The 21,515-nt window shown below is 48.3% G+C and overlaps 1 long non-coding RNA gene across 1 annotated transcript; it reads left to right on the top strand.

Annotated features, from left to right (window-relative positions):
• Positions 1–6,070: 6,070 nt before the first annotated feature.
• Positions 6,071–20,823, top strand: LOC106888211. Its single transcript, XR_001412062.1, has 3 exons — positions 6,071–6,083; positions 6,768–6,776; positions 20,647–20,823. It is a non-coding gene; the product is annotated as an uncharacterized LOC106888211 (long non-coding RNA).
• Positions 20,824–21,515: the final 692 nt, after the last annotated feature.

Below are 21,515 nucleotides of genomic sequence, written 5' to 3' on the forward strand. Positions count from 1 at the left end.
TGTCCAGTGAAATGCTGCTCTTCCCATCACTGCGGTCAAGGTCACAGCATTTGTGCTGATCGTTCCCATATCCCATATTACGTTACGATGATCTAATTTGCCCTGTGCCGAGGAGCTCCTAACTAGGGCAGCAGCCTGTGCCTGCATCGGGGGAGCTTGGGTGACCGCGTTTTAAATAGCTGGCTTTCTCGCCCAAGATGGATGAGCTGATTGCCTGCCCTGTGTAGAACCGGAAAGGGAAGTGGTTTTTCACAGCTGACGCTTAGACAATATCCTATATTCTGCCCGCGAGGGATTTTGAAGCAGAGGATCTCAATAGCAGAGGTAGTGGTTTGCTCATCAACAATGACAAGTCCTCAGGGCAAGGCTGTGCAGGGCTAATCCAAGTTGTCATTTAGCTCTCCGTATCCAGGGAGACAAATATGGATTATTGTTCCAAAACATCAGCCATGAGAGTCAACAGATACCAGTTTTGTTACGTATGGGATTCACCCCTGCATTATTACCTTGACCTACAGCATGTGACAGGACCAGGAAAAAAATTAGTCTCCTCTTGAGCCTTCTGCACATCACATGCCCCTGGTGGGAATGACGCAGCTTCATCAGGCAAGACACTAAACGCTTTCACTGCCATTCCCATTGCTGCTCATGAGCCTAGCCAGACAGCTGCCTTGGCGACCTCCCTGGCTACTTAAAATTGAAGATCATTCTGCTTCATTCTGTCCCCTGCAAGTCCCATGATGTTCTCTCTGTGCTGTCCCATGGGAACCTCCTGCAACCACCATGACAGAGCAGGTCAGTCTGAGAAGCCTTGAGCAATTCCCTGCTCTCCTCAATTTGGATAGAGCAGGTTTAGTTTTGTTCAGATCCCTGGCTACTGCTGAGAGGGGATGTTCCTCACTCCACAGCAAGGGCTCCACATCAGGTACCTATTTTCTGTCCTTCAGGGCTCCTCAGCCTCCTTTGGCTTCCTCCCTGAAACTCATCAGTCCCCAGTTTGTGTCTGCAGAAGAAGCTCCCGAGACCCGCTGGCACTTGCCCGGAGCAGGGGAAAACTGTGCACACAGAACACAAAAAAGGATTTGAAGTTTACCAACAAGACAAAAAAAAAAAAAAGAGAGAATTGTGGGGAAATTTTTTTTTTATTTTCTTGTGTGCTAGTGAGTCCTTGCAGTCAAGGCTGTCGTGTTTTAAATAAATATGCTTCGGGTGTGGCAGAACTGACTCTACAAGCCTAAACTCGGGTACCTGTTCTTATGCAATTACTGTACAAACTTACTGCTTCTACTTTTTGTGCTGGTGAAGGACTTATAAGACGTCAGAGCATGTTCCTTGTGAGCTTTCTTTTCTTAAAGGAAGGGAAGGGTACCTTCTTTTTAAAAAGGAGCCACCTTTTACATGTCATCTGGATTGAAAGTATTTCAGTGAAGCGGTCTTGGAAACCCCTTTGGTTGTTCAGCAGTCACTTTTTTTGGCCACACTTCTGTCTTTGAGCACAGGACTAGCCATGTCTTGGCCAAACCACTCTATTTAAAGGGTCTACAGAGCATTACGATGAACTGCAAGTCTGATGATGGTGTAAACCTTAGCTTTATTGGGGCCCCTAGGGAGCTGTCAGGCTATTACGAACTGCAGCGACTCAAATTAACCTGCTTTACTTGTGAATTAGAGATATTTGTGGGCAAGCGAGCAGCCAGTACATCTCTGCGAGCTGGCAGCTCCTGAGGCTGTGCTGTTGCTCGGGGGGCACTTGGGAGGGGGACGATGCAGGGAATGTCTTCTAGCAGAAGGGGTTTCAAGTTGGCACCAAGCCTGGTGGCTCCAGGGAAAAACATCTGACTTCCAGGGCTCTGGAGAAAGTGGTGAGGGTCGAAGTAAGCTCCTGGCTAGAGAGTACTCAGTGGGGAGTGAGAAAAGGGAGCACAAATGTTGTTGCTGTTGTTGGCTGAATTCTCCCAGAGCCTGGAAAGCTGCAGGGATCCACTGCCCAGGAAAAACTTTCTTTGCCATCCCTGGGGACCAAGCCCCAAGGACCAGGGCAAAACCTGGATCCTCTGCTGTGCAGCATGGAGAGAGAGAGATTGTGCTCCAGCGCGGCAAGGAAAACATCTCCCAGCATTTCTGTCCTCGGCTGTATCACCATGCCCTTCTGCTCTGTATGGGCTCCCATGCACAGCTTGGCTCAGAGAAGCAGGACCTACTAATATGTTGATTTATGGGACTCCGTCTGAGGCTGCACAGAGCAGGCTGCTCCCATGAACTTCCTTCCATGTGAAGGAAGCAGGATGGATTTTGTTTTCCAGCCCAATTTTTGCTGCTTGCATTCATTTCTTGGAAACGCTGTTGAAGGTTCTGCCTGATTTTATGGCTCTGCTGCAGCAAGCTGGAAATGAGGAGAAGGAGGGGGATCCCAAGCCAAGCAGCACGCATGCACGGGCAGCATGGCCCTGCTCCATAACTGGCATCACCACCAGCTGGGAAACCCTGTTTGGAAGGTGAAAGCACTATTTATTTAAGGTATTTACCCCACAGGTGAATTTCTACATCCCGGTCTCGCTGGAAGCAAAGAGGCTGGTGAAATAACCGCAGAAACCACCTTTATGAACTGCGGACACAGCTGGAAAGTGCTGTGGTCCCTGCGGCGGGCAACCGAGCCAGGGCGTTAGATTTCAGCCCAGCTATCTCTGGGGGTAAACAGAGCTGGTTTGGCCACGGCGCCAGATCGGGGCGGGTCAGAGGGGGTTTGCAGGGTGAAATAGGGGCTGACTGCAGGATGGGAACAAAGAGGCAGCTCAACAGAGGTTGTGAGTGTGTAAAGTTACTGCTGATGACTAGTGCAGATTTTGGGGATATTATGTTGGGTAAGTCTCCAAATTTCAGTTGCGCTTTTATAAGCCCACTGAACCTTTTGCCGGGAGGCAAAGCTTAACCAGATGACAAGCAAAGGGCAGGATGAAATCATTCCTTTAATGACAGAGAAATAGAAAACCAGGAGAGCTGGGCTTTTTTTTATGAGACCACTGACAGAGTTTCAGGCCTAAGACATTCATTTCTTTTGAGAGCTGGCCCAGCAGAGCAAATCTCATTGCAACTTGGCATTAATACCCAAGTAATCCAGTATTACCGTAACTCCGAGTCAGCAGAGGTCTCAGAGGCATAGATAGCTTTCAAAGCCAATAAACTGACCAACAGATCTTTCAACTAAAAAAGCCAGGGAATTTGTATGTTAGAAAAAAATTCCTTGGTGCTTTTCTGGGGTAATAAATAGACTTTTCAGTTTAAACATTAAGATCTAGCAAAACCAAACAAATGGCAAAGCGGTGGGATGCTGAATGTCCCAGGGGCCGCAGTGCCGGGAGCATTGCGGGCTGCACCAGGTTCAGGCATCCTGCTTGGGGACCAAAAGGGACACAGGGGCTGCACGGCCTCCGCCAGCTGGGAGGAAAGACGTACATGTGATGGGCATCATGACATGGAGGGGGTGAGAGGTTTGTCTTCCAAAGCTGGAGTGGTGGCTGCAAAAAAGATGAACAACAAGTTGCACAAAGTTAACTTGTTAGGGTTGTTTCTAAGCAGTTTGGAACTAGTGGAAAGTTTATGCCATGTGAATCCCTTGTGCTGTGCAGCTGAGGTGTTTTTATCCTTTTTTTTAAAAAAAAGTCTGTTTGCTGGGATGCCAGTACTGTTTTATCGAACCACAGCCTGGGAAAAGAAGCAGCGGCAGCAGATGCTGACATGTTGCAGCTCAGGGCTAGAGGGATTCCACAGCCAATGCTTCTGAACAGCTTTGTGGGTGGGATGTGCTGGGGGCTCCCTTCCACAAGGGCGGTGGGTGGCAGCCCTGCCTGGAACTGGAAGCCCTCCCTGGGGCAGGCGTTGGGGTCTGGGGACCGTGTGGATGGGAGAGGGTAGGCAGGGTCTGACTGTGCTCGGGGAAAATGCAAGGAAAGGAAACTGGAGATATGGGGTACCTGCAGAGATACAGTTTTCCTGGAGCTGGTTGGAAAGGACGGTGTCAGCATGGCCGGAAAGGCAACAGCCTGGCCTGGGCGCTGCAGTGGGAGCACTGATTCCACGCTCAGATGTGGCAGTCAAAGTTTTCCCTGAGCCCCTTCTGTCACCCCTTTGCCAAACTCCCATTCACAGGGGTTGCAGGACCAGCCTTCCTGTCAATGCTGCTCTTGTCACGGCATCTCTGGCAGCTGCCCAGGAAATTAAGGCCATTAATGAGCAATAAGGCACATGAGCAGTGAGAGGGAAGGGTGGAGGTTTCATATGAATGAATTCCACGTGATTCACACTCCCTGAAAAAACCTGTTTGCAAAAACATACCACGTCACCTGCACTGCACTTTCATGAAGTTTAAGGAAAGAGATTTCTCAGGAGCGTGAATAGCTGGTAGTATTTTTGCTGGCAGGAGTATAACTAAGATGGCTTAAGGCAGCATATTAAAGCAGGCAGCACACAGGCTCTGCGATATGTAGACCCCATCAAATGTGTAACAGTAAGAAGTTTCCCCCCCCTGAAAATGAAAGCTTTAAAATCCTCCCTCTGTTTTACATGGAAAGGGAAGTAACACCTTTGGAAATTTTTCATTAGAAAGAGACAGAAACCAGCTGTTCCCCAGTTCAATCCCAGTTCAATCCCAGTTCAATCAGGGATTTATGGTAGAGCCTCAGATGCAGTGCACTGACATTGTGGTGAATGCTGTAACCACTGGAATTTGGGGGTGGATTTCTGGTTCCCTTTTCAGCTAGTGCTTCTGTCTCAAGGCTGAAAGACATTTTCGGATTTGCACCAGAACTGGTTTCTTCCCCTCCATAATTCTGATTTTGGTGAACCTGTGTTTGTTAGAAGCAAAAAACATTCCCAGGCAATGCAGTGCTGGTCTGCAGCAACCACTTGTACCACCTTATAATTAAGGTGACCGTCATCCTGAAGTTGATATAAATAAGTTCACATTCCTGAAAATATAAATATTTACATAAGTATTTTTCAGGAAGATGGAGAAGCAAGTGTCTGAGAAAAAGATAAAGTTATATAAACAAATGTTATCAGTCTGATGCAACACTCCAAATACCTCATCCACTGAGTAATCTGGATACGACATAAGGGGGGAGCTGGCTGGGAGCTCGCCAAGTGAAATGTTCTCACCCTGAAACAAAAGCAAAGCAAATCAAAGGGAGGTAGAATCTCCCGTTCCCAGGCTGCCTGTCCCCTGTGACCTTCCTCGTGCTCTGTTACATCCATTTCCAACAAAAGGCTTTTTTTTGCTCCCTTCCTTTAAACAATGTAATGGATACCCCTCCGTCCATATGCTGGGAAACATCTCGCTGGAGAGGAAGCGATGCAGCTCCGCTGGAGCAGCTCCTGGTTTGCCAGCAGAGTGTGCACGGCTTTCCCAGCCTTAGGTGAAGAAAACTTTCACAGAAAGCAATCCCGCAGCTGAAACAATAAAGTCTTGCTCTGGTCAAATACCATTAAAGATGAACCATCTTCCCCCCTTTCCCCATATGAGCAGTCCCAATAGACTTTGAATACTGCACTGATAAGGGAAGCAGAAATGCAGAGGATGAAAGTGCTTGTTCTGTTAAGGGCTGAATGACTGAGTCCCAAATTCTCACCCTTTCCAAGGCTAGAAGATCCCAAAGGCCCCCACTTGGTGAAAGAAGCGTTTTCTGCATGGAAATATAATTTCCATATTCCTCCAATTCCCCAATACTCAGATTTGTCAGGATGATATTTCATGAGTTATTTACTACTTTGAAGTTCATATGACAGGGACAAAACTCATCAAGAAAGAAGGGGACTAATGATGTGTATTCAAGTAAACACAGGGAAGAGATGAATAGGAATATTGCTGTTCAGATGGGATTTTTTTTGCCACTGTCAGTAGGGGATATATTTTATTTACTTATTTATTTATTTTCTTCCCCAGTAGTGCATTACTTGTAGCTGTACATGTCCTTGCTCTTCCCCCAAAGCACCGGACCACAGAGGAAGTCTTGGTCCCCGCAGCCCAGGCTGGTCCAAGGCAGCAGATGACGGGATGGGTGCTGTGCACCCCGTAACGTGGCTCTTCCGTTGCATGATGTAGCATCGGGCTCTCTGCTGCTGGAAAGCCAGCACAGTTCAGGTTTGAGATCAGAGCACAGCTGTTCCGGCATGGACACATGGGTTGCTTGGTGTGGTTACCTCATGCCGACAGCCTTTTAAGAAATTCAGAGCAGGCTGCCTAAACAGATAACAGGAGGACCTGGCAGCCTCCCTTTCTCCATGCAGTTTTCTCAGCTCGCTTCCTCTGATTTCTCCCCAACTCCCACAAGGAATCTGGATTCTTGTGCTCAGCTGTGGTTTATGACAGTTTTGAGTTCATATCGAGTAATTCCTCTCACCATCCACCTAGATATCTCGCTTCTCCCGAGGCAGTTGATCACACCTTGAAACTGCCGTCTGTGTTTGCTTTGCTTTGCTGACAGCTCTTACAATAACAAATGAGAATTACATTCTCAATAAACAGTCCACCCCAGGAGATCTGACTGCTGGCCAAGTTCGGCTTCAAAATCCTTACCGTGGCTGTAGGCAGGCAGCCACCCCGCCGACGAGAAGGATTTGACATGCCCTAGAGATGGGCAGTGACCAGGTCAGCAAACAGGACTGCCCAGAATGGGGAGCTGAAGGAAAGCAAAGGTGTAAAAGGCCAAAGGGGACAAACCTGAAGAAAATGAACTATTTGAGGAAACTTCCTTGCATTTGGGCTACAGCAGGATCTGAAGGTGTGCAGCAGTGTGCAGGGTGCTGGCCTGCCTGGCCCTGCAGCACCGGTGGGTCTCTGGAGACTGCTTCCCCATATGGCTGCGCTGGCTCCGAGACAGAAGCCAGCAGGACATGGGCTGTGTATTTCTTGTTCTTTCAATGAGAAACGCAGCACATTTGTGGAGGAGGAGGAGTGAGATTATTACAGGGAGTTGGGAAATTATTGCTTTTTATTAAAAGCGCACATTTCCTAGGGATTCTTAAGTACCCTTCACCAGTCGCACGCGGCCCTTGGATGAAGACAGTCCCTGCTGGATTTTCAGTCCAGGAATGACACTTTGCTGTGCTTCACTGTCATGCAAAGGTGGTGTGTTCAAACTGGTCTTTGTGAGAGTCACCTGCTCCCTTCTTTTTTCCCAGTTCTTCTCTCTGTTTTCGGCTGTTATGAACCCCCTCACAGGCGAGCATCCTTGGCCGGATTTGGGAAGCGCCGTATTGTATTTTTTGCAGTCTGCTCACCCAGGGTGGGACTATTCCATGGCCAGCTTACCTCTCAGCATGTCTGCAAATGTAAAAACCTCCTGCTGCAAGCTGGTGCTTCTGTTTCAGCAAATATTAAAAGAAATCACTGTTTATTTGTTGAAGGAGAGCCCCAAATACAGCCTCCTGTATCTAATCCAGCTGTCAGAGCTGGAGGGCACTGCCCATACTTCTAGACATTCTGTGGCTGATACTGGGCCAGGCTGTTACCTAAGTGTGTGTATCATGAGCTTTGTTTCTAATGTTGGCATGTGAACTGTCACAAGCGATTGAGTGCGGGGCAGCAAGTCACCCACGGAGAGGATGAATGGTGCAAATAGCTCCATCCCCAAAAGTCATCAAGAAAACCTCCTCTTGGCAGGTGGGCTTTGAAATGTACTGGACTATTCTGTTAGCCAAAGCTTTTGGGTTTTGTTGTAAAAACAGAGAATCTAATGCTTTGCTGAAGTCTGCCAGGGTGGGTGAGCATTGGTGTCTGTGGCAGGAAGTGTAGGAGGCAGCTTTGCTGTCAGGGATGTCATAATTGCCAGCACGGAGCTTGCCAGCACGTTGGAATATGAGAAGGCCACAAGCCAGCATCACCCACATGGCCATTTTCCAAAAGCCCAGTCCTTGGAGGGACTTTCCAAAGTCCCTGGAGGGACTTTGTCCCCAGCTGATTCAGGACTGTGAAATGGGGCAAGTATAATTCCAAACAAATGCCTCCGGCACCTAGCAATAATTTATCTCCCGGTCCCTGAATTTCCTAGCAACAAGATTAGTCCCAGTAATACGCGGTCAGTGCAGCCACACCAGCCCAGCTGGCCTTGCTGGGGTGCCCGCAGGTGCCTGTGTGCTTTTCACCAGGCTTCGTGCCCTCTCCCGGTCTCTCTCCACCTCTCCCCAAGGCCACATCCCTGGTGTCTTTCAGCCTGTTGGCTCTTTGGGACCAAAACGTGCCCATCCCTCTCAGGAGCAGCTGTTCAGAGACTCACATCTCCCTGCTGCAATCAAAGCATTGATGTAATGTATGTTTGCAGTGGGACATTAAGGTGTGCCCTGTAATGCCATAAAATAAACAACCCTGGATCATCTGTTTTAACAAGTTTGAGACTAATAGCTAGAGATACTTCACAGCCATAAAGAATGTACAGCAGGACAGGAGTGCTGCACCGAGAATCTCTCTGCTGGAGGCAGAATGGTTTTCAAGTCTGTAATGAGCTTTCAGAGTCACTTGCCATAATCCTGGAGGCAAAGGTGAAGCAGTAAATCTGCGGTGACTCAGAGTGTGCACCTGGTAGAGAAACCCTCAGAAACATTACTGCAAGGCACCAGATTTATTCGGCAGACAGATGGTGAGGAACATTGAGGGAATCCCTCTAAAATTACCCAGAAATGAAGGGAACCTAAACAAGGATCTGAAACAACCCATGGGTGCATCCCATAAGCAGTGTTCCTCTGCCAGGAAAAAAACCCAGAGGTTTTTCAGGTAGTTTATCTCATTGCAATTTAAGATTTCTGTATTTCAACAGTTACAGATGCCAGCGTTATTCTACTTTTTAATATAGCCACTCTTCACAAATCTGAAGTGACACCTGGTGGGTCTGTCAGCTGGGAGCCTTGCGCCTGGTACCCAACATCCCACCTGATGCTCGCGCTTCTTGGATGCCCCTCATGAGAAATGGGCTTCTACTGTGTGAGAGTTGATGCTAAAGAACCTGGGAAAGACACCTCTCCTTTTGAGACAGATCCTGCTGCAATGAACTCAGACAATCTGGGTGGCATAGGAGAAGTTAGAATTATAGCATGGTTTCATTTAATACTTTTATTTCTGCCATTTTCATGGGGAAAGTCATGTGGTAAATAATTAGCTTCATATTATTACCAGTGTGTCTCAGTTTGCTGTCTCCTACTGAAATATATGGACCCTCAGGTACAGCTAGAAATTGGGAATGAAAGCATCATCAGAAAGACATCACAATAGGGTTTTTACCACTCAATTTGTTGTTTGCTTTGGATTTTTTTTCCATGATACTCCATAAATTACAAAGTTAGAGCTACCTGGAGATTAACTGCTACCCTGTGTCCTACTGCCTGAAATCACTAAGTAGCAGATAGAGGAAGGGTAAACCCATCCCGATACCTATCGCTTGTGCTGGAAGAGGGGTTTCTCTGGACATCTGTGCCTGGGAGCCCCCCGGAGATGCCGTTCTTGCTGTGCTGATGGCTCCACACACTGACCTAGCGGCAGGAGCGGGCAGCCCCAGCTTTGCCAGCGATGCTCAGGGCGTTCACACAGAGACAACGTGGAGATCTTCTCCATCACGATATTTTGAACATCGTATTATGCAATTATCTGGGTACAGGCTGTACAGACATGCCTTCAAGGAGGTGATTAGCTGTCTTGCCAATCCCAAAGCACTGATCTGGACTTGAACAGGGCAGCAAAGCTGTCGGGACAGGTTTTGCCAGGAACCAGTTCCAGGCTTCTGAAGTTGTGAGTAAGAGGCTAAAACTTGTGTGCATGTGCCTTGGGATGCTGCTGGTGGTGGGAAAGACAACTCTAAAAATGTCTATGCGTTTAATTAAACCTGCTTAAAATCAATATTTTATTTGGGAAATACAAGCATATTTTGCTGCAAGTTCTCATAAAAAAGAGGCTTTCGGCTCTCCCTGGGGTGCCCGTGTGCCCGTCCCCCAGCAGCACAGCTCCCTCTCCTCACTGCAGAGCCCACCCGCGCAGAGATGAACGCGTGACTGCGCTTACTCGGAGACAGGCTCATTTTTGCAGAGCAGAGGTCTTTTAAAACACAAAGGGAAGCGTCCCTACCTGCGGGGATGGGCTAGATTAAGACATTCCGAATTCATAGTTATTTCAGGCTCTCCACTGAACTGCAGGGCCCAGTGGGGCCAGTGTATCTCCAACCATCTTTTCCAAGTCCCATTAAAAGAAAAAAATACCTCTATTTTACATCGGGGCGGCTGCCTCTGGGGGGTGGGGTGGGCAGGGGTGTCTGCTGGCAGTGCCTTGGTGCGAGGGGTTTCTGACTCTCACCACAGCATGTCACAGCACTCAGCTGGGCCACTGCCATCCCGTGTCCCAGGGCTCTGCAGGGAGGTGCAAACATGCTTTGTGCCTAAAGCACTGGTACACCCATGTGTCAATCTGTGATGATCTGACCTTTTAGCCCCGTGAAATGGTTTTCAAGTCTTGGTTGCTAACTTTCCTCAACACCAGACAGCCTAGATGACCCTTAGAAAGGGCTTGTACAAGGGTTTGACAGGCCCTGCTTGTGTTGCCCAAGCAGCTTTAATGCACCAGGAGTATGTCCCCTGAAAAGTCTCTTATGCTTGAAAACCTTGCTGTCATCTTCTTCCTCAGATGCAGCATTCAGTCAGGATGCTGTGTCTGTGCCCACAAAACAGATACAGGGTTATAAAGGGGGTGCAAGTAGATGAAGACACAGATCTCACATTCTCACCAGCCTTGATGCACTACTCGTGTTACCTCATGAAGCCCAGCTGGGGAAACGGCCTCAAACTGGACTTGTCAGGGCAGCTGGGGTTCAGGCAAAGGGGCAGGGGCTGTCGAGGAGCTCCAGCTGAGGAGATGAAGCCTCAAACATGGCAGACAGCTGAAAAACATATCAGAGTGTTCTGGTTAGAGGAACCCACAACAATTTATTGCCATTTAGAGAATTATTCTCTCACTCAATGACCCCTCCCCACCCAGGACGGGGAATTGGGGAAAAGCAAAGAAACTCAAGGGTTGAGATATAAACAGATTTAATAGAATAAGACTAGATCAGAATCACAGAATCACAGAATCTTCTAGGTTGGAAGGGACCTCAAAGATCATCTTGTCCAACCGTCAACCTAACTGACAAAAATAGACACCCGCACAATAAACAAAAAGCAACACCATCACTAAACCAGACCTCCCAGCGCTACATCAACCCGTCTTTTGAACACCTCCAGGAATGGTGCCTCAACCACCTCCCTGGGCAGCCCATTCCAATGTCTGAAAACCCTTTCAGTGAAAAAATTTTTCCTAATATCCAGCCTGAACCTCCCCTGGCGTAACTTGAGGCCATTTCCTCTCGTCCTGTCGCCTGTGACTTGGGAGAAGAGACCGACCCCCACCTCTCTACTCCCTCCTTTCAGGGAGTTGTAGAGAGCAATAAGGTCTCCCCTCAGCCTCCTCTTCTCCAGGCTGAATAACCCCAGCTCCCTCAGCCTCTCCTCATAAGACTTGTGCTCCAGACCCCTCACCATCTTTGTTGCCCTAAATAATTAACATTAATAATACTAAAGAACCAATATTGATCCTGATACCTATATAAAATACATGAGGACTGTCCCCAGCCCATTCCATCAGCAGAAGCCGTGCCCTCCCCGCAGGGACAGCCAGTGTGGGACCCTGCGAGCGCTGCGGCTTCAGGAGGAAGGGAAGGGCTCAGGGCTCCGGCACCAGGGCAAGGAGTTCTCATCTGAAGAGAACTGAAACTAAATTATATTGAATGTGATATTCCTGGTATGAAATAACCCTTTGGCAGCTCAGGCCAAGTGCCTGGGTCTCACTCCTCCTTGTCCCCACACCCAGTGAGCTCAAAAACTCTTGAGACCTTGAAACCCACACCCCAGAGCTGGCTGTAAAGTAAATATTTTCACAATTCTGGCACTAGAGTCTTCTAAAAGTGCAGTTTTCTCAAGCATTAGAAGAGAGTTTACTGAAAAGTAAAATTACTGAAAGGAAATTAGTCCCGTGTCACTCAAACCAGGACACAAAGCCTTGCCATGACCCTCCTGCTGGGACCTTGCTCTCTGAACCACCACTGCTGCTGGGCCGACCAGGAATTTTTGCTGTTGCCAGGAGATAAACCACCAGAAACACACACTTTGTCGTGTATGCCATAACCCAGTGCCTCCTTGCAGCCTCAGCAACAGGCACTAGATGGCCCTGCATGCCACGCCGTGGGTGCGCAAGCCCTCTGATGTGACATTTCCATGGGATGAATGGGACCCTTTTCCAGCTCTGGTCTTGCCAGAATGGAGGGGACTTCAAGGAGAAAAGGCACTTCCTGCTCCACTTGTCTTCATGCTCACCTGGGGTGCCAGGTCAGGAGCTCCCTCACACGGGGGGATTGTTTTTCATGAGATCCCAGCAAGGTCTCATCCATGTGCATCCCAGCACCTGCAGCTAAAAGTCACTTAGTGGTGATCTCGTTAAATTACTTCAAGAGCAGCCCTTTGTTGTGGGAAATCGATAGCTGCCTCACAGGTCTGTTGATGTCTTGCTGAAACCCATTAAATTACATGACTGGCAAACACAACAGCACTTTAAGATAGCTTCACAGCCAGAAAACCCAGTATGTGCTTATAAAGTGAATTTTTTTGTGTCCAGTGGTGAGCAGGACAGGAGAAATGGCAGATGTTACTCACCCAGACTCTTAGTGAATAATTACTGGAGCAATGTAACATATAAATAATTTCCCCACTTCCATCACTTTGAAGGCAGCAATTAAGGACAAATAAAGTGCTGTGGGGCAAATGAGTGTGCCTGGTGCTTGAGCAGTAAGGAGCAGCCTTGAGTATTCTACTGAATTGATGGTCTGTACGTGAAAGCCCAGTTCACTCCTGGAAGCTACAGTGGGTATCTTTTGTGGAGCCCTGACAGACCTCTCCTCCTCACCACCAGTGCATGCTGCCGTTGTCGTGTGCTTACCCTGAACCTCATTTGTGCCAAAATCATTCTTGTCCTGCAGTTTCAGTGATGCTTTGGAGGACCGAGAGCAATGCTGCAGGCAAAGGAATACTCCAGCCAGTCCAAGTGAAGACCAGTGACGAGTGGTGTTCCTCAGGGGTCGGTATTGAGACCAGTGCTGTTTAACATCTTTGTCAGAGACATGGACAATGGGTTTGAGTGCACTCTCAGCAAGTTTGCCGATGACACCAAGCTGTGTGGCACAGTTGACACGCTGGAGAGAAGGGATGTCATCCAGAGGGACCTGGACAGGCTGGAGAGGTGGGCCTGTGCAAACCTCATGAAGTTCAACCAAGCCAAGTGCAAGGTCCTGCACCTGGGTCATGGCAATCCCAGGCAAAAATACAGGTTGGGGGTAGAATGACTGGAGAGGACCCAAAGGAGAAGGACTTGGGAGTGCTTGTGGATGAGAAGCTCCACATGAGCTGGCAATGTGCGCTGGCAGCCCAGAAAGCCAACCGCATCCTGGGCTGCATCAGGAGAAGTGTGGCCAGCAGGTCATGGGAGATGATTTTACCGCTCTACTCTGTGCTCGTGAGACTCCACCTGGAGCACTGTGTCCAGCTCTGGAGTCCTCAGCACAGGAAGGACATGGACCTGGTAGAACGGGTCCAGCGAAGGGCCATGAAAATGATCAGAGGGCTGGAGCACCTCTGCTACGAAGACAGGCTGAGAGAGTTGGGAGGGTTCAGCCTGGAGAAGAGAAGGCTCTGGGGAGACCTTATAGCGGCCTGCCAGTACCTGAAGGGGCTACAGGAGAGATGAGGAGGTACTCTTTATCAGGTAGTGGAGCCACAGGATGAGGGGTAATGGTTTTAAATTGAAAGAGGGGAGATTGAGATGAGATGTCAGGAAGAACTTCTTTGCTGTGAGGGTGGTGAGAGCCTGGCCCAGGTTGCCCAGAGAAGCTGTGGCTGCCCCATCCCTGGAGGGGTTCAAGGCCAGGTTGGAGGGAGCTTGGAGCAACCTGGTCTGGTGGGAGGTGTCCCTGCCTAGGCAGGTAGGTTGGAACTCGATGATGTTTAAAGTCCCTTCCAACTCTAACCATTCTATGGTTCTATGATTGTATGAATAAGAAAGGTTTCTATTTTATTTCTTTAAACCAAGCATGCCCTTGGGCAGCTCTAGGCCAGTGTCCTGCCCATACCCTGGCAGAGCCCTGCAACCCTGCCTGGGCTCTCACCAGAGAGACTTTGCCATTGTACCCCATCATATATTGGGTACCCCAGAGGGAGTCCCTCTTACATTGACAGCTGCCAGATTTTACCCTCTGAGCAGAAATTAACAGTATTTATTGTCAGTAATACATTGGGGAAATCTTCTTGTTCTCCCACAAATATGGCCAGAGGTGGTATCTGCTGGGCAAAGGAGGAAATTATTTTAGAAAATAATTACAAAGGGCATGAGCAATAGGAAAAATGCCTGTCCCTCCATCCCCACTTTTGCAGTGAAGAAGCTTGATAGCTGTAAATTCAATACATATGCAGACACATTTTGTCCATTAAAATGGTGTAAATTAACAGTTTTATGTTGCAATTCGTGAGGTCAGTTATACAGAGGCAATAATTTATTTAGGTGCAATAACTCAAATTTTTTTTTTAATTGATGGTCATGCCCACACACACGCTTATAAATATGAAAGTCTACAATTCTCCATTTCTCTGCTTTTTATCCTGTTATATATGATCCAACATGAGGTGTACCCAACACAAGAAACAAAGGGCAATTTTGAAAGGTCATCAGAAATGAATTAGCTTATTCCAAGGGTTCTTAATAGTTCTGACCTAAATGGCGTGTTGATGGGAAAAATATTTTGGTCTGCTTTATGTGAACACTATTATAACTAATAAATGTGCAAGCAAAACGTTACAATATCTCTTCCCTATAACTACACAATCACAAATTCTCATCAAGTCAGTGGCCTCTAATTTTAAGCAAGGGCGGGTTGTTTTTGGTGTTAAACGATCAGTTTCTCAGTTGACAAAATAACAGAGCTGGGTAATGGTCCCTTAACAACCAAACAATCAACAAACCCAACACACCAGCCTCTGAATTTATTCAGCGGCTATCAGCAGAGGGTTTTAGGTGCAGCACTCAGCCCCAGGCTTTGTGCCTTCTGCTAGTAATTCCCTTAGTTTGCCTGCATCCCTGCAACTCAGAGTAACAAAAATTCAATGTTTGGTTTTGAAGGTTTCCACTAAATGGTGGCAGTTTCCCTGGGGAGGAAAGGCCACACCTGGAGGTGGTAAGGAGCTTTGATTTATTTGGGTTTTTTTTTCTTATGGTGTTAATTCCTTATACTTCTCTGGAGAACCATCTCAGAGCTCTGGGGAAGTTTGGACATCTGAGGACTATGATCATAGAAAGGTTTGGGTTAGAAGGCCTTCAAAAGTCATCTAATCCAAGCCCCCTGAATGAGTAAGGATGTCTTCAACTAGATCAGGTTGCTGAGAGCCCCATCTAACCTGACTTTGAATGTTTCCAGGGATGGGGCTTCTGCAACCTCTCCAGCAACCTGGGACAGTGTTGCACCACTCTCATCATAAAAAGTTTCTTCCTTGTAGTATAAACCTATCCTCTTTTTTTAAAAGCCATTACCCTTTTGCAACCATTACCTATTGTAACAGGCCCTGCTAAGAAGTTTGTCCACATCTTTCTTAAAAGCCCCCTTTAAATACTGAAAGGCTGTAATAAGGTCTTCCTGGAGCCTTCTCTTCTCCAGGCTGAACCCTCCCAACTCTCTTCTCAGCCTGTCCTCAGAGCAGAGGGGCTCCAGCCCTCGGAGCATCTTCATAGACTCCTCTGGACTCACTCTAGCAGGTCCATGTCCTTCTCATGTTGGAGGCTCCAGAGCTGGGTCTCACAATGCTGCAGGAATTGTACTTGATAGTGAGGTTAGTCCAGGTAATTACGAGATTTCCTGGATGTCTAAGGGGTGTGCCTTTAGGAATAGGACCAGGAAAAACTTGAGCTCTCACACTGCGCTTGGTCTCTTTTTGCGTGCGCTGTGTAATTCCTAAAAAATACTCCCTGAGGAGGGAATGCTCAGGGTGCAAGCAGGAGTGTTTTAAAGCAGGAGTGTTTTAAAAGAAGGGATTCTTTTTTTTTCCCCATTAGTGTAACTGCAGTTGGAGAAGGCTCTGGAGGTATTTAAAATCAAAGCCTAAATTTTATCTTAGAGCAAGAGCCAGTGTAGCACTCTTAAGATCGATGTGACATAAAATGATGCATTTGAAGCTCCGTACTTGCATCAGCTCCTGCCCTGGTTGCAGCGCCCGGGTCAGAGCCCCCGCCCCCAGTCACTGCAGGGGGGGGAGAATTGATGCTTTATTAGCCGTGTGGGTGAGCTGTGTTCCCCAAACCATGAGCTCTGCACCCCGCAACTTGCAGAGGGGAGGGGGTTTGTTGTGTTTTTAGGGGTGAACATACATTGCAGGAGTTTCCCCGGGTCCTTCTCGGTTGAGACCAGTGTGTTACCTTGGTGCTGTTGGCAGTGTGGCATTTTCAAACTGGGGCATAAATTTGTTATAAAAATCACCTGGTGTGATTTTATGTTTGTCTTCATTATAATAAATATAAATTAATGCAGTGGCATTTCATTCTTTGGGCTGGGCAGGCAAGGTTGCTCTGCCTAATTCCCATCCTTATAACAGCAGCACCATTTCTTCTTCCTGCCATCAAATCCTTGGATTAACCTCAATCCCTCAGTCATTAGTAAATATGAGTAAGTCATATGTGACATTTTGCACTAAGTGAAGCTGCAGGTCCTGACTGTTGGAAGTTTTTAATTAAATAAAGCTCCCTGCTGTGCGCAGAGGGGCAGGGGGGAGAAGGCAGAATTCAAAGGGGAGATGAAAGCTGCTGTATCTGCCTGTCACGCCGGGGTGCAGGCAGGACTTCTGCTCTGTCTCGGACTTTTCTTTCAGAGAAGCCCTTGGTTTCTTCAGGTGGCCTCTTATCTGAAATTACAGCACATGGTTTGAGCTCCTGCTCCAACAGCCTTTCCAGAAGCTGCTGGAAAATACCGAGCGTGGCAGCTGAATAAGGCCCCTATGAAAGCTTGTAGAGTAAATGTCACCAGTGATGGGGATAAACCAATGCTTTGTGCTGAGCACTTACATGCACCAGGGAGCAAGAACTGTTTGGCCATGATCAGGTTTGAAACTGGAACAGCAATAGCCTTTTCTTGAGATCTCTGAGGTTCTGAACTTGGAGCTGGGGTTGTGGGAGATTAGGTCTGATCTCTCCCAGCCTTCAACAACCTCCCGTCCTTACTGGATCCTTCGTTAGTAGGGCTTAGTGGCCTGGGACTCCACCTGTGCCTGGCTAGCACGGCAGCAGGGAAGCTCGCTGTTAAATGTCAAGGAAGAGAAGGTGGAGCTGCTGCTGCTGCCTCTCGCTCGGCAGCTCGACCTTAGGGCTGCTGGGCAGGGTTCTGAGCTCCCTGACTGCAAAGCAACATGGAAGGGAAAATGCCACCAGGTCAGCAGTGGAGACAGCAGGCTGTGCTGCGTGCTGAGCTCTTCTGTCGTTGGGTGCTGCATGGCTTGACTGCTCCGGATCTATCAAGACCTGTAATTAATGTTTGCTGCTTTCACTGGGATGCACTTTGCTTGGATTTTACAGTGCTTTTTGTTGTCTCCTCGCTGTTCACTCCTATTTATTCCTCTGCTGCTCAGCTTCTGCATTATGCATATGCATAAAGCTTTCAAGGCAACCAGTGGCTGCTGGTGGTCTCCACCTTTAATGAAAGAGCAAAAAGTGCACTGGATGCCAGGGAGCAACAGCTAGAGAGATGCTCCACCATCTGGCTAAAGAGGCAGGCAGGTGTCAAAGCCATATTGTCTCCACTTGTCCATGACTTGTTGGGTTTCTTCTTCTGGCCCTGGTTGATGGCTGCATGCCAGGGACGTGGGCAGTGCCGCGACCAGCAGCACAGGGTGACAGCAGAGGTTGGCAAAGCCCTAATGCCTTGGCTGCAGTCGTGTTTATTTGCACAGGACAGAGAGAGTCTATCACCCTTGGCAAGAGGCAGGGGATGAGTTTTGGCACACAGAACCCAACCTGGGATCTGTGCCTCTGCCCCCCCTTAACTGTCTGTGGTGTGACACGTGGGCTGGGGCCAGCCTGCATGTGCCTTGTGGGCTTCTGTGCATTCTCACCTGTCTCGGATAAGTACAGAAGTGTCTTTCCCATTTGCTCCTCAAAGGGAGACTTCAGCCTCATGGAAACCTGGGAATAACTAAACCACAGCGATACAGCCAGTTAACTTCCCAGTGCAAATGGCTGGCAGCTTCCTAATGCCTGAGTGGCTGAAACTTTTTCTATCTAGATCCATTTATGGAGAAAAATGAGTATTTAAATGCCATAGAGCTGTTTTTGACATTAACAAAAACTGATTTTTGACAAAAGCACAGAAATAGTCTCAAACTTCCAAGCCAAGTAATGAATCTTCTCGGCACACAGAAACAAAAATTCAAAGAACTGTATTTGTAACTTATTCAGTAAATAATTTTAAATAGCAAGCCTATAGCAATTCTAAACTGGATGTGATTAATACAGTCTGAACCAGCCATTTAGGCAAGGGATGTCTCAAGGAGAAAGAACTGTATGAATAATCTGAGAAAGTACTAAAGAGTGCAACAATCCAGGCCGTGCAGGGCATGGGCTGGTGGGCAGCAGTGGCCGGTGTGGGGGGATCCAATCCTCCTAAGCCTGTGGCAAGGATGATAAGATGTGTCTTGCCTTAGATTTTATTTGCTGTGACATTTAAGTGGGGACTGTGTGATGGCTGACTTGCACACGAACCTGCTCTAAGCATCCCTGTAAATGAACACAGAGCTATTAAAGTGTTCACAGAATCACAGAATATTCATGGTTGGAAAAGACCATCAAGTCCAACCACCAAAAAAAAAAACAAACCACCTCAAACCCCCCCCCCCAAAACCAAAACAACACATACCACACACACCCACAGACACAAAAACCAACCACCTCCCTGGGCAGGCTGTTCCAGTGCCTGACCACTCTCTCAGGAAAGTCATTCTTCCTAATATCTAATCTAAACCTCCCCTGCTCCAACTTCAGACCATTTCCTCTGGTTCTGTCATTATTCCCTTGGGAGAAGAGGCCAACCCCCACCTCCCTACACCCTCCTTTCAGGGAGCTGTAGAGGGCAATGAGGTCTCCCCTCAGCCTCCTCTTCTCCAAACTCAACATGCCCAGTTCCCTCAGCCTCTCCTCGTAGGACTTGTTCTCCAGACCCCTCACCAGCTTGGTGGCTCTCCTCTGGACACGCTCCAGCACCTCAATGTCCTTCCTGTAGTGAGAGGCCCAGAACTGGACACAGCCCTGGAGGTGAGGCCTCACCAGTGCCCAGTACAGAGGCACCATCACTGCCCTACTCCTGCTGGCCACGCTGGTCCTGACACAGGCCAGGATGGTGCTGGCCTTCTTGGCCACCCGGGCACACTGCTGGTTCATGTTCAGCTGGCTGTCCACCAACACCCCCAGGTCCTTTTCTGCTGGGCAGCTCCAGACACTCTGCCCCCAGCCTGTAGCGCTGCCTGGGGTTGGTGTGACCGAAATGCAGGACCCGGCACTGGGCCTTATCAACCCTCATCCCATCAGCCTCGGCCCATTGATCCAACCTGTCCAGATGCCTCTGTAAGGGATCTGGAGAGGGAGCTGTGTTCCACACAGCTCCCATGAGCCAGCATAAACCTCTTGAAGTTCCCTCGGTTTCTCCCATTATTTTTGTGTTGCCGGAGAAGAAAGAAACCCTGAAAGGCAAGAGCTCGCTGAAAGAGGGGTTCAACCCACCGGGCATCCTGGCCTACTGCCACACTTCTCCGTGCCCCATCTATTTATCAGCCTTTCAAGAGCCTCCAGCCATTATCTGCATACTCCAGCAGAGAAAACCAGGCTCCCACTCACTTTCTTTGAGCAGCAGCTAAGAAAATGCACATTGTCCCACCTGTCACCTCAAATACAGAAGTTTCACCCTAATTTACCTGAATAAAGATGGATGGTTAGAGGAAAAGGCTAAATAATACCTCCAGCTGGACTTTGCTGGGAGGTCTGGGGTCCGGAGCACTGGAGTATCTAAGTGCTGGGTAAAGAAATAATTCATTGCTGTTTTGTTTTGTTTTTTTTTTCTCTTAAAGCAGTATCTGGTCAGATCTTTTGGAGTAATGATGCTGTTCCTCATATGGAGATCAGGCATAGGGCTTAGGGTAGGAAGTGCGTAATGCTTGCACAGCGGTGCTGGACTTGCTGGCTCATGTGTTGATGTTCAAATCTGGGGATGTGGCCCTTGTGGGAAATGAAGTTCCCTAGAGCTGCCTGCGAGAGGGTCTGGCTGCTACAGGTGGACGTGGGGGAAAGGCCATTCAGAGTGAATTAAAGAATAAGGCCAGGAATGGCGTGAAGGTTTGCTTATCTAAGTATGACTTAGCAAATGTAGCCTGACTGTCCACAAAGAGTGGCCTGCAACCCCTGCAGAGCTACGATAAGTAACAAGACAGGAAGGCTGGCATGTAGGCAACAACAATCATGAGGCCAGCACAAGGTTATCTGAGCTCTGACAAATGGAGAATTCCAAGAAGGAGGTAGCGTATGGTAATGAATTACTGGAAACTAATGAATATGTTAAAACTCCTTACATGAATATGTATGTATGTATGCATATATGTTGTCAAACTGACTCCGTCTGGTACGCACATTTGGAGGAGCGATCCCCTGTGCGTCCAGCGCTGCAATAAAGGATACCTGCTTAATAGTCATCCCGGCTATTGAGTCCTGATTTCGTCTTTCACGGCATCAAGAGCCCTTGGGCACCATGGCACTTTGGAGAACCCCCCGAGAGGGTCTGGGTCAGAGCCTTCTACCTTTGGTGCCTTTCTGGGTCTGAACCCAAACTGAACTCAAACTCTCCTCAATTGTGGAGGGGGAGACGAAATGATTTAGCGTCATTTTGGCCAGAAGACTTAGTGCCTCTACTGCAAGTCTAGATCTTGCCCTGTGTAGGTGAGCACATGAGTATCACAAAGGAATATCCTTGTAATACAGAATTACAGGATTATAAATATTTGCCCAGCTGAGTGCTTTTATTAGCTCTGTATCCATGACTGCTGCAGTACCCCAGCTGGAATCACTGGGTATTCACTGTATAGGGGCTTTTTGGAGTGGGGGTAGGGGGTCAAGGGCAAGTGTTTTAGCAGAAAATTTTTCTCTGCTGTCCTTAGAAAGAGCTGCTAAAATCTGTTGTGGGGGTAGGGAGGCTGCAGAGGGGAGAGGACATGCCATAGGAATACTCTTTTTAGATAGAAAATGCCTAAAAGGATACTTTGTGCTGGAGCTGGGTGGAGGTATATGGTGGGGGGGGAAACGCAGGCAGCACACACCGGCTCTCTCCGGAGTGACCTACCCCCACACCCAAAATCCCCCCCGGTCGCTCGGGCCCCCCCGCGGGCCC

Source organism: Calidris pugnax, unplaced genomic scaffold, assembly GCF_001431845.1.
Source record: "Calidris pugnax isolate Ruff unplaced genomic scaffold, ASM143184v1 scaffold28, whole genome shotgun sequence".
Lineage (NCBI taxonomy): Eukaryota > Metazoa > Chordata > Aves > Charadriiformes > Scolopacidae > Calidris > Calidris pugnax.